Source organism: Malus sylvestris, chromosome 6 (assembly GCF_916048215.2).
Source record: "Malus sylvestris chromosome 6, drMalSylv7.2, whole genome shotgun sequence".
Classification (NCBI taxonomy): Eukaryota; Viridiplantae; Streptophyta; class Magnoliopsida; order Rosales; family Rosaceae; genus Malus; species Malus sylvestris.
Window position 1 is genome coordinate 2,955,868 of NC_062265.1, and position 13,614 is coordinate 2,969,481.

At 39.7% G+C, this 13,614-nt stretch overlaps 1 protein-coding gene across 7 annotated transcripts in view; it reads right to left on the reverse strand.

Moving 5' to 3' along the window:
* The window catches only part of LOC126627445 (uncharacterized), a 97,672-nt gene extending 84,705 nt beyond the window's left edge, over positions 1-12,967 (reverse strand). For all 7 annotated transcript variants that reach the window (XM_050297000.1, XM_050296999.1, XM_050296997.1 and 4 more), the window contains exon 1: positions 12,932-12,967. The gene's annotated coding sequence lies outside the window, so the exon portion shown is untranslated. The remainder of the gene's footprint in view (positions 1-12,931) is intronic.
* Positions 12,968-13,614: the final 647 nt, after the last annotated feature.

Here is a 13,614-nt window from a genome sequence, read left to right on the forward strand (position 1 = left end):
ATGCTTTAAAGGGTGGAGGTTCAGATCTAATCAAAACATCAATTTCTTTTACTTTCACGATAGTAAAGGTACTAAGTGAACCAAATCTGAGAGTTAATGGAACTTCGGATCATTAAGAGATTGAAAATTACTTGCATATCTACTAAGGGATACATTATAATACTAGATCCATTAATGGAAAGGCAACAACAAAGAGAGCCGGGCAAGATTTCACCTTGTCGTGCAAGGTTAAAATGTCTTGCGGTCTCTTCCCTTGGCAGTTTACAAAATGATTGAGTACTAAAGGGGATGACTGGAAAGGAGTTTACACATGAGAGATCGATACTACAACATTCAAGGAAAAAGGTAGTAGAGCTTTTACATAGACAAAAGATGTCTTTCTAAGGAAGTCTAAGGCTAAAAAGGTGCAAAGTCTGGACAAAGCACGGCTTTCTGGGCATTTTCTTGGCTGAGAGTCAACTTGTATGTTTGTTTGTTTGTTGATTTGAGTGTCCTTGTCTATTGGCCCTCTTCCTCCTTTTATAGACGAATTAACCCAGCTGTGTCGTTTCTGTTCTTGCCCAAAAGCAACTGAAGGGTAGTGAGTCACCAGCCTTTTTACGTGTTTGCCATCCAAAAAATACTTTTAGGCCGAGAGTTGGTGATCTTCCATCGATTGTCACTTCTTGTAAGCAACTGGCCTTTGCATTAATGGGGAGCTGCCATAATATCTTGAAATGGATGAACTGGGCTTGATTCTGGGCTTCGGGCAAAACCTTCTTTATCGAACTCTCTTGGGTTTTCCCTCCTGAAAGCCCAAGGTTTAAATATTAACCCAAACAAAACCTTTTTTATTTTTTGTAGACGTGGAAGTCATGCATTGACCGTGCCGTATGTACACGAAGATACATTGAACCGCTCAATTAGTACACGAGAACACATTTAAGCCTCAATCAGTCACTTGTTGATTGTGAAAATCTTTCCACGACAAGGGTATGTGAAACCAATACTTATCAGCTCCGCTTTCATTGCAGCTTGGTTTACCAGTACTTAACTGCTATTAAAATTGCATTTCTATTTATTCATTTCGAATAAGACGGATAAGCCCACACCATCTTTCTCTATTCACATTATGTGTTCACACTAATGGTTTCATAAATAAGGTGTTATATATATTTATATATATATTTGGATTATGGGAGTGTCACCATTGTTCTTAATGTTTAACTAATATTTCTTTGTTTTTTCTTTCAACAAAATAATACAATTCCCAGTAGTTCTCTGTCTTTAATTAATACAGAATAGTCTATTGTTATTAAAGATGACTAATTAAAAATTTAATTTTTGTGATTGCATCTATAATTTGTAATAACCCACTATTTATGGTAGACTTAAATAGGTTTTGCTGGCAACTGGTTTCGTTTCCTAGAATAATTTATTTCCGAGTCAAAGTGGAAGAACCACATCAAATTGGGAAACAACTCTCTCCTCACCTCAGCAGCTTGAGATTTCTACACCTACACCATTTTTAGCGCGCAACCTAGCAAGTGTGGGGGATTTGTGGAGCCAAAAATAATCCCAAAAATCTTGGACGCAATACATGGACTTTTTCTCAAGAGATACGAGATTGCCTCATTAAATGGGAAGACATACTCCCACGTACAACTCAGCATCCCTGGAAGTTCAAGCACACTAAACTAAGACTGCTGAAAGGTCCTTGCTCTTGTGGTAGACTTATGGTAGACTTAAATAGATTTTGGTGGCAACTGGTTTCGATTCCTAGAATAATTTATTTCTAAGTCAAAGTGGAAGAACCACATCAAATTGGGAAACAACTCTCTCATCACCTAAGCAACTTGAGATTTCTACATCTACTGCATTTTCAGCACATGTGGAATCAATTGAAATGCCTCAAAACATTATCTGGATCCGGCCTTGTGTTCCTTTCCCTCTCTAACCATACCAAATCATTCATGTATGCTACAGCATAAAACAATTGACAAAAACAGGGAATGATATCACCAGTGCTCGATTGAGTATGAAATCAATTGCTAGAATTAAGAATATCTGCATATTCAATGTAACGAAATTGCAATTAACAAGAACGCACCTGCATAGGCTTTCCTTGCATCTTGCCATCTAACTGCAAAATCCAATGTTTCTCTTACAGTTAGCTCTGCAATATGATTATCTGGTTGGTGGATTTAAGCCCCAAAATTCGTACACCAAAGTTTCCTGAAGGCAAAAAAGACTGAAATTAGACAGTCACACACAGCATCCGAGCACACGAACAAAACCCCAAAAAATTACAAAATAAAAGCAATTGTAGGCTCATTGGAAACGGTTGTTTTTTTTTTTTGGGAAATGCTAATAGATTCATTTTCCAACCCTCAAATCTATTTACCCACAAAACCAAAAACAAAAGGTTAGTTTGCTCCCCTCCGAAGCAAAGGGAATGAAAGAAAGGAAGAGCAAAATAAAAGAAAAGGGGAAGTCTAAACCTGGACACCAAGCATAATAAGTACTACTTGTTTGGGTTAATATTTAACTTTGGGCTTAGAGAAGAGAAAAGCCCAAAAGAGTTCAATAAGAAGAGTTTCGGCCGAAGCCCAGCACCAAGCCCAGACCGTCCATCTCAAGACCAATTGGCTCTCCCCCATTAATGCAAAGGCTAGGTGCTTACAAGAGAAGTGACAACTGATGAAAATCAACCTACTCTCAACCCAAAAGTACTTTTCAGTGGCAGTACAAGTAAAATATTGATGAGTCACTACCCTTCAATTGCTTTCGGGCAACAACAAAGCTACAGGCAGTCGGGCTAATTCGTCTATAAAAGGAGGAAGAGGGCCTAGAGACAAAGACACTCAACCAATCAAACAAACAAACATACAACTTGACTCTTAGCCAAGCAAATACCCAGAAAGCCGTGCTTTGTCCAGACTGTGCACCCTTTTAGCCGTAGATTTCCTTAGAATGACATCTTTTGTCTATGTAAAAGCTCTACTATCTTTTTCCTAAATGATGTAGTATCGATCTCCCGTGTATGAACTCTTTTCTAGTCATCCCCTTTAGTACCCAATCCTTTGTAAACTGCAAAGAGAAGAGACCGCAAGACGTTTAACCTTGCCCGACAAGGTGAAATCTTGCCCAACTCTCTTTGTTTTTATCTTTCAGTTAATAGATCTGTCGTTATAATGCATTCCCCGGTTTATATTCAAGTTATTTCCAGTCCTTTGATGACTCAAACCCCCATCAGTTCTCAGATTTGGTTCATTTAGTGGTTTTATCAAGATTGGAATGTATTAAACTGATGACTTGATCAGATCTGGATCTTTACCCCTCGACCATACAAGATAACTAAAAGTCCTTGATCACAAGGCATAGAAAAGAACTTAATGTAGACTTAACCCATTTACAACAATCCTTTGATAAACAAGAAGTCAGAAATAACTTGGGGTGCAAGTAAACGACTTAAAACATACTTGTTCTACATCTGCCATACTAAGATGGCAGTGGCACGCCTAAACACCTAGTTGGTTTTGATTGTGAGCCTCAAGGCCTACACTTAAGGCCACATAAAGGCACCTCTTAGAACTAACTTTGTTCTCCTCTTGCAGTATTGCGACAAGCAGGAGCCCAACAATCAACAAAAGTGCCAACTCCTCGGGAAGCTGTGTGCTCGAGCCAAGAATGCCCACCAACCAGATTTCCTACCCGAAGATAGTTTTGGCACGCCCGATGGGATCACAAATCTTGTATGCCAAGGAGATAAAGGAATGAACAAACCTTCAGGTGGGAATCAAAACAAAAACCACCCCGGTACACACCAAGATCTTGCATGGCAAATCTCCCCCAAAGACTTGCAAGAATCCGCCTTGGCGGAAAGCCCGACTCCTTCTGAGAAATCAGAAGGGAAGGTCATAAATGAAGACCTCCAGGCCACCATGATGGCTGTCATAAAAAGCATGGAAAGAAACTCTCTACAAACAAGAGAGGAAGTAAGCAAAATATTTTCCTTAACAGGACATCGGCAAAGAAGGCAGGATCTAGAGTACTCTACTCCAGAGAATGACTGTGTTAAGGAGGTGAGGGAAGAATCCAGCCCTATGGAAGAGTCAGTTATTTCTTTATTTCCTTTACTTAAGGAAAAGAAGAATAAAGAAAAAATGAGGAAGGATCTGAAGTAGATCAGCTAGTGTTGAAGAAAGTCAGGAGATCAGAGTTGCCCAATCTCTTGTTATTTTCATTAGATAGCAGGTGGCAATGTGGGCTAGAAATAAAACAGATATTGGGAAAATCACAAGCTGATGCAATGACTGATGCTGATTCTTTTCTACAAGCCCTAATAAGCATGATCAATCTAACATGGGTGGAGAAAGGAAAAGGAAAAGCCACGTGGGAGGTTATGGTGAAAAGGAAACCAGTTGATATACCAACTGAATAAGCTATCAAGCTATCAAAAAAGTGGTGTTATGCAGCAAGTGTCAAGGTGAATGCGAACTAGAGGTACCAACAGCTGGAGTTGTCATTAATCAGGAACTGATTAAAAGGAGGAAACAAAAAGAATGTCTTCCAAAGGTTAGGAGGAGACTCTCAGCTTAAAAACCTTCAGGAGCTATGAAGATTCAGAAGAAGTGGAGGATAAGAAGGCCAAAATACCAAGATGGGTGGATGCGAGGCCATCCCAACCCACTTATGTTAGTGGAGATGTCAGAATGAAAGGAATGACCTTAAACCCGGTCACAAAGAAGAATCTTGCCCGAGTTGGACGAAGGTGGTACATAATCAGAAAAGATAGGAGGCCTATTAAAGATATGGGAGCCTTCATGATTAGGAGGGTCCAAAGGCAGCATAAGGCCCACATGAACTCGCTGAAGGTTCCCACTACTTCGAAAACCTCAAAGAATGTAAAGCTCGAAAATGTTCCTCATGAAGAAAGAAATCAACCTCATTGGATGAGTAAGAAGGAGCTGAAGAAGGGAAAAGGGACCATGTGCCGCCAAATCCCCATCCCGGGAAATACAAAATCTTGAGGAAAGCTCAAGAGGATATGATGATGATGCCTACTCTAAGATGGAGCCCATAACCGATCTGCTTTGGAACTATTTTACTCGAAAGAGGGTTGCCCGCACCGTTGTTAATAAATACTATCTGCGAAGTTCCAAAACAACTGTCAAACTTTGGCATAACCCAGGAAGAAGGATTACCTGAGCTAATGTTGCCGGATGAGGTACAGGCTTGGTTGGAGGAATTTATGAACAACATTGAGGGCAAGGGGAAAGATCTACCTGGACCCAGCAACTTCCACGTAAACATGACATATGTTTTATCAGCCATGTTTCACACCGAGCATGATCAACCTCCCACGATGGAAGATGATTATCTGGCAGCAGAACTAATAATGGCGCATGTTAGTGTCGAAAAAGATGGACAAGGAGAGTACCATCAGATAGGTGTGCCCATGCAACTAAGAAGGAAGCCTGAAAGAATATACTCGAATAAAACAGTTTTTATTTGCCCGAGTTTGACCATAGCCAATCATCTCAAACCCATATATGTAACTGCTCACCTAGAAAGGGTACATTTCAAAAGGGGCTTGATCGATTGAAGGGTCGCGGTCAATGTGTTTCCCTACAAACAGATGAAGAGAATGTGTAGAAGTGAGGAAGATCTTATTCCTACAGATCTTACAATTTCTAGTTTCTCATAAGCCATCACCCGAACTCATGGAATATTACCATTAGAGGTCGATTTGGGTTCAAAATAAATCATGCTGGCCTTTTTTGTTGTAGACAATACTTCCACTTATGAAGTTTTACTGGGCATAGATTGGATTCACCAGAGTCTCTCTGTGCCATCTACTTTACATTAAAAAGTGGTTGTCTACCATGAAGAAAGAGAAACAGGACCTGGGTTTTGGGAAATGGTGGAGGTCGAGTCACGGCCATTGTTACTCATAGTCAACATCGTAGAATCCAACTTCTATGACCCCTGTATTAGGATTCTTCAGTGTTCAGGAGCTGATAAGAATGGATGCCCAACTAAGTTGGCAGCCCAAAAGTTTCTAGAACAAGGGTTATCCCTTACGAGGGAAGAATGGGATTGACCTTATATCATCTCAAACCCTCAACACCATTAATGTCAGAACCAAAAAGGAAGGACCAAGTGGTTGCAGTCAGGTCCTTAATAAAAAGACTGTTGGTGTATAAGAGAGAGAAAAGACAAGAAAGGGAGAACTTAGCCATAGAAGAAGAACAGCGGAGCGAAGAGGCTTCAAGTAGCCAAAACAGAGAAGTATAGTCTTTTGGGGAAGAGTTAGAAACAGCCATCCAAATGGTTGAATGTATATATGAATTAAATGGACCAAAGGATTTTCCCGAGAATCCAAAACTGGTTAAGTTTTTGTGTGCGGAACCAGACAAACCAGCTACAAAAGTACAAGACCCCTTGGAGACCATTGAGTTGAGAACTAAGGAGGATCCAAGATCAATACAGATCAGTAGTTTGTTGGAAACCGAGGATCGAGCAAGGATGGTCAACCTTCTGCAAGAATTCAAAGATTGTTTCGCTTGGCATTACACCGAGATGCCAGGTTTATATCCAACCTTGGTAGAACATAGAATGCCTATTGAGGAGGGGTTTAAACCTGTCAGACAAGCACCATGGAGGATGTCCAAAGAAATTGAAGAAAAGGTCAAGGAAGAGATCGAAAAGCTGGTAAATGCCAGATTTATTAGGCCTGCCAAATATGTTAAGTGATTAGCCAACATTGTACCTATTTTGAAAGCTTTAACTAAGGCAGTTAAATGTTGTGTTGACTATAGAAACATTAATGGAGCCACGCCTAAAGATGAATACCCCATGCCCATGGCCGATCTATCCATAGACGCAGTCGCTAAGCACAAAGTTCTATCTTTCATGGATGGGAATACGGGATACAATCAAATAAAAATGGCTAAAGAGGATATACATAAAACAGCTTTTAGGTGTCCAGGTCATGTCGGGGCATATGAATATTCGGTAATGCCATTTAGACTTAAAAATGCTAGTGCAACTTATCAAAAAGCAATGAACGCCATTTTTCCTGACCTAATCAGCCATAGCATGGAAGTATATATTGATGACATCGTGGTGAAGTCCAAAACTAAAGAGCAACATTTAATAGACCTCAGACAAGCCTTAACAAGAATGAGGATCCACAAGCTAAAAATGAATCCAAAGAAGTGTGCTTTTGGGGTAAGATCGGGCAACTTTTTAGGATTCCTTGTTCACCAAAGAGGAATGGAGGTCGACAAGAACAAAGTTCGGGCAATCATGGAAACACCTCCTCCCACCAATAAAGTGCAACTACAAAAGCTACTGGGAAAAATCAACTTCTTAAGGAGATTCGTTGCCAATTTAGCGGGCAAGATTCAGCCGCTAACTTCTCTACTAAGGCTAAAGGACAAAGAAGAGTTTGAATGGGGCTTGCTACACCTAGAGGCTTTCGACAGCATAAAAGCTTACTTAGCCTCTCCACCAGTGCTCATGCCACCTCAGAGGGGGAAGTCGTTGAAACGTTATATCTCTGCCTCGGAAAGGTCATTTGGGAGCCTATTGGCCCAAAACAATGAAGAAAGAAAGGAACAAGCCATATACTACCTTAGTAGAATCCTTACTGAGGTAAAGACAAGATATACCTCAGTGGAGAAACTATGTTTGGTTTTGTACTTTATTGGTTGCAAGTTAAGGCATTACATGTTGCCTTGCCACATCCATATCATTACCAAGACCGACGTGATCAAATATATGTTATCAAAACCAATGTTGACAAGAAGAATTGGGAAGTGGATTCTGGCACTGTCCGAATTCAGTTTTCAGTATATGCCTCAAAGGGCAGTCAAGGGGTAGGCAATTGTAGACTTCTTAGCCGGGCACCAAGAGTCTCAAGAGGAAATGGTTACCATTTGATGGACTTTAGAAGTAGCAAGTGTATGGATCCCGCCAAACAGAGCCTATTCGGGCAAGAAAGAATGGGTCCAGCAAGAACTAAAAAGAATAACTAGCCTCTAGGTCACTCCTTAGAGACTATGTTTTGATGGATCTTACACTCAGAATACTGCAGGAGCTGGGATTGTCATCATTAATCCCCAAGGCTTCCACCATTGTTATTCATTCCTCTTGGATTATCAAGAGATTACCAACAATAGGGTAGAATATGAAGCACTGATAATTGGCTTAGAAATTCTGATGAAGTTGGGGGCAACCGAGGTTGAAGTATTTGGTGACTCAGAATTGGTAATCAACCAGCTAAATAGAGAATACAAATGCAGACACATTACTATGGCTGGTTATTACTTGGCGACCACATAATTATTGAGATATTGGGGTGATGAAATTTCAGTCAGCCATATCCCCAGGGAATTAAATAAAATAGCCAATGAAATGGCTCAGTTGGCTGCTGGAGTGCAGATCTAAGAAAGGGGGTTCAAGATAGAAGTAGGAGTGCAAAAAAGAAATCTCCCTTTTATCTTTGATAGAGGATTCGGCTTGGATATAATGACTGAAGAGCCTAAGATAGAGGATTGGAGGTCACTCATTATTCAATACTTGGAAGATCCCTATTTTCCCACAAGTAAGAAAAACAAACAACAAGCCACTAAATATGTGTTGTGGTAAAAGAATCTACTAAGAAATACTCTACATGGGTTGTTGCTGAAATGTTTAGGCCAAGAGGAGTCTATGAGAGTCATGGCTAAAGTGCATGAGGGGATCTGTGGAGCACACCAAGCTGGAACCAAGATGAGATGGCTACTAAGAAGATATGGCTATTTCTGGCCCGAGATGGAGAAAGATTGCAAAGCTTATGCCCGAGGATGTGAAGAATGCCAGAGACATGGACCACTCCAACATGTACCCTCAGTGCCCTTGAACCCCATAGTCAAACCTTGGCCTTTCAGATGATAGGCAATGGACTTCATCGGGCAAGTTCATCCAACTTCTAGCAAGGGACACACATTCATAATTGTGGCAAAGAATTACTTCACCAAATGGGTAGAAGCTTCAACAGTAAAAACTATAACCTCAGCTACTATTAAAAAGTTCATTGAAACCAATATCTTACACAGATTTGGAGTGCCTGAGACAATTGTCACAGACCATGGGCCATCTTTTATTTCAAAAGATGTAGAAGAGTTCGCAAGTAAGTTCAAGATAAAGATGATTCGATCTAATCCTTACTACCCCCAGTCAAATGGTCAAGCAGAAGCCAGTAATAAGATCTTGGTTAATATTATCAAAAGAATGGCGGCAGTAGTCCAGAGAAGTGGCACGAGAAGTTGGGAGATACATTGTGGGCCTATAGAACTTCCAAGATGGCAAGAACTAGGACTACACCTTACGCTCTGACTTTCGGGCAAGATGCTATGATTCCCATGGAAATCAATGTAAGTTTGGTCAGAATTCAAAATTAATATGGGCTACACAGTGAAGAGTATATTTAGGCTATGTGTCAAGGAATTGAGGACCTTGATTTAGCCCGAATCGAAGCTCTAAATAAAATTCAAGAAGGAAAGAGAGTTGTTGCCCGAGCATATAACAAAAGGGTAAAATTGAAGACTTTTGAGGAATGAGGCTTAGTATGGAAGGTGGTCTTGCCCTTGGGAGCCCAAGTAAGAGGCTTCGGGAAATGGAGTCCGACTTGGGAAGGTCCTTTCATTATTCATCAAGCATTGGATAAGGGGGGGTTATTATTTGGCCGATTTAGAAGGAAACTTACATAAACATCCAGTTAATGCTAAATTTCTAAAGAATTATTATCCAACCTTATGGGATGTTAGGGATTGTTACGTCGAAGAGGTTTAAATGATTTGAGAGATCTAAAGACAATTAATATTCTCATCACAGTTGAGTACAAGCTAAAGTAAAGAAAAGAAGACATTTTCATTTCATTAAATGATGAAGTTACATGGAAATTCTACTCAACTCCTCTGAAGCAACTATCTTAAGATGGTGTGCCAACGTAAAAATAAATATTCTACTCAGCTCCTCTAAAGCACTATAATCCCTCTGCATCCATGCTTAAAAGACCCATGAGGCCATTTGGGTGCACTAAAAGCCTCTCTGTATAATGGAAACATTGGGGGCAGATACCGAGGCTGAGGCCCATTATCGATCTCATGATTGAACTAGTCATTCGAATCAATGATAAGCTAATGGATACTTTGACGCTCAAGAAAAAGAGGGCTCGAGCTGACGATGCTCCTCCCATAAACTTTAATATTGATCCTAAAGCATACACCTATGATGATGAAATGACCAAGAATGCAGAAGCTTGGATTAGCCTTAAGCATGTCGCTTTTTGCGGCTACTAAGGCCTGAGATATCCATGCAGGTCGCAAGGGATGCATTTTTCTTTCTTTTGGGAAAAGCTCAATATAGAGGATTGCCCAAGGGCGATGAAGGCTATTAAGAAAACGATGCATGGTGGAAATCTCTTCACCAACCAAGAAGTAAAACGTGATTCATGTAGCTATAAGTTTTCTTGGGCATTTTGAGAAGGATCGGAATAGCGACTAAGGACTCTAAAGAGATTTTTTGGGAACTTTGAGAGTTAAAAGGGTTGAATTGATTGAATTATTTAGCCAGAGAAGGGGGTTTTATAGCGATAGAGTGAGTGATGGTTGGAATTCATGGGTAAGCGCAAAGGTTTCAGTCAGTTAAACAGTTGCTTTTGAAACGGTGCAAATTCCAAGAAGCAAGCGTGCAGCGGTGGCTAATGAAAAATGGCTATTCAATCATTATTAGCGCCTCAGTTTGCAGGCTAACTTTGGGCTTAGAAGAGAGAAAAGCCCAAAAGAGTTCAATAAGAAGAGTTTCACCTGAAGCCCAGCATGACCCAATTCGTTCATCTCAAGACCAATTGGCGCTCCCCCATTAATGCAAAGGCTAAGTGCCTACAAGAGAAGTGACAACTGATGAAAATCAACCTACTCTCAGCCCAAAAGTACTTTTCAATGGCAGTACAAGTAAAATATTGATGAGTCACTACCCTTCAATTGCTTTCGGGCAAGAACAAAGTTACAAGCAGTCGGGCTAATTCGTCTATAAAAGAAGGAAGAAGGCCCAGAGACAAAGACACTCAACCAATCAAACAAACAAACAAACATACAAATTGACTCTCAGCCAAGCAAATACCCAGAAAGTTGTACTTTGTCCAGACTCAGCACCCTTTTTGTCGTAGATTTCCTTAGAAATACATCTTTTGTCTATGTAAAAGCTATGTTACCTTTTTCGTAAATGTTGTAGTATCAATCTCCCATGTATGAATTCTTTTCTAGTCGTCCCCTTTAGTACCCAATCCTTTGTAAACTGCAAAGAAAAGAGACCGCAAGACGTTTAACCTTACCCGACAAGGTGAAATCTTACCCTACTTTCTTTTTTTTTATCTTTCAATTAATAGATTTGTTGTTATAATGCATTCCCCAATTTATATTCAAGTTATTTCCAGTCCTTTGATGACTCAAACCCCCATCAGTTCTTAGATCTGGTTCATTTAGTGGTTTTATCAAGATTGGAATGTATTAAAATGATGACTTGATCAGATCTGGATCTTTACCCCTCGACCATACAAGATAACTAAAAGTCATTGATCTCAAGGCATAGAAAAGAACTTAATGTATACTTAACTCATCTACAACAATCCTTTGATAAACAAGAAGTCAGAAATAACTTAGGCCACAAGTAATCGGCTTAAAACATACTTTTTCTACATCTACCATACTGAGATAGCAATGGCACGCCTAAGCACCTAGTTGGTTTTGATTGTGAGCCTCAAGGCCTACACTTAAGGCCCCACAAAGGCACCTCTCATAACTAACTTTGTTCTCCTCTTGCAGTACAACTCCTCTGGGAGCTGTGTGCTCGAGCCAAGAACGCCCACCAACCAGATTTCCTGCTCGAACACTTCTACTGCTTAAATGTTTGTCATATGATATGAAATTTGAATCATGAACATATATGCAATAGAGTTTCCCTTATGGAATCCTTAAATAATATGGTACATGTTGGATCACCCATAGATGAAGAAACAATCATCCTATTGGTATAGAAGCACACAGAAAAAGTTGTAAGAAATAGAAAAACATCATCCTCCATACCTGATGAAATATCTCAGACTGCGAGGTGTAATCATTTGATGTTCATTTATCTGCATCCCACACCGTGCAGCTTCGCTAACGACCAATGAATTCATACTGCTATGCATAGAGAAAGTCATGATATCAAAGCAGTGATGAAACTTCTTCACATGATATCATTTTGAACCATACCAAGGCATGTGAATTCTATGTGATTTTGTTAAGAGTAAATGTTTATTTTCTATGTTGTATATATCCATGTACCAACTTCAAATCTACTAATTTGAGATAGAAAGAGAAATAATTACAACATTTTTCTATGCATGAGGATGATAAATATGACTCATAAATAATTTTGACCTTACATAAAAGAAAATGGTTAGGAAAATCAAATTTAACAGAGGTCCATACCTGTAGCAGGGAAAAGAATGGATGTATCTCTTCCCGTTAAAGGTTGCACTGCCCAACAAGTATATGAGCAACTTTTTGCAGTAAAGAAGAGAGTTGGATGGAATAATCAATCAGCTGGGTGAAAAGGATTTAGAGAGATTTTGAATTTGGGGTGTGAAGGGGTGAAAAGAAATCCCTGGAAATCAGCCTACCCCCATACTTTTCCCTAAACCCATCCCTAGACAGAAATCCCCCAAAATTTTCTCCTCTACCCTTTGTCACTCTACCAACTGCCCTTAACCTACTCTGATTAAGACCGACGGAACAACCCCTCCTAAACGCAAATTACAGAAATGGCCACAACTCGTGCTCGTTGCATGCATAATCAAGCAAGGAAAATGGTAATTTCCCTACCCCACTCCCACTCCCAAATCGAAGATCCGCACCAAATCTCTCTCTCTCTCTCTCTCTCTCTCTCTCTCTTTCTCTCTCTCTCTCTGCAAGCAACATGGATGTCCCTCCATCTGCTCTAGAACCCCCAAACCATCAATCCCAATCTGTCCCAAAATTAAGATAGAGGCTAGCAAAGCTATGTCCTTTGAACCGTATTTTCGTCCAATTTTTGTGCTTGTGGTTCAATGACGTATGCATGACTAGGATACAACTGTCTAATTCTACAATCCACACCAGATTGTAGAATTCTAGCGAATTGCTTTGTGTGTTTATTCTTTGAAAGTTTTGTATAGGAAAGAAAGAAAAGAAGATAACTTCTGTTGGAAATGAGACTTTAGTTATATAGGTATTTCATACCTTTTCAAATACCTTTTGGATGTATATAAAAACATTGTGTCTCTTAATCAAAACGTATTTAATATTAATTAAAAACTTAATTCTAAATTAAAATTAATTAATTTTAACTTCAAATGCCTCAATGCCCAAGGCTCTTGTCTGAATTAATTAATATTAATTATATAGGGTACAATTCAAAAGTCTGATCCACACAACACAAGGCCTAAGCCTTCTATCCTCATTCCAAATGACCCAATCCTTCTTAGGGCTCGTTTACTAATCCGTAATCAGATTGAGAAGAATTGAATTAAGAATGAATTGGATTGAAGAGGAATTGGAA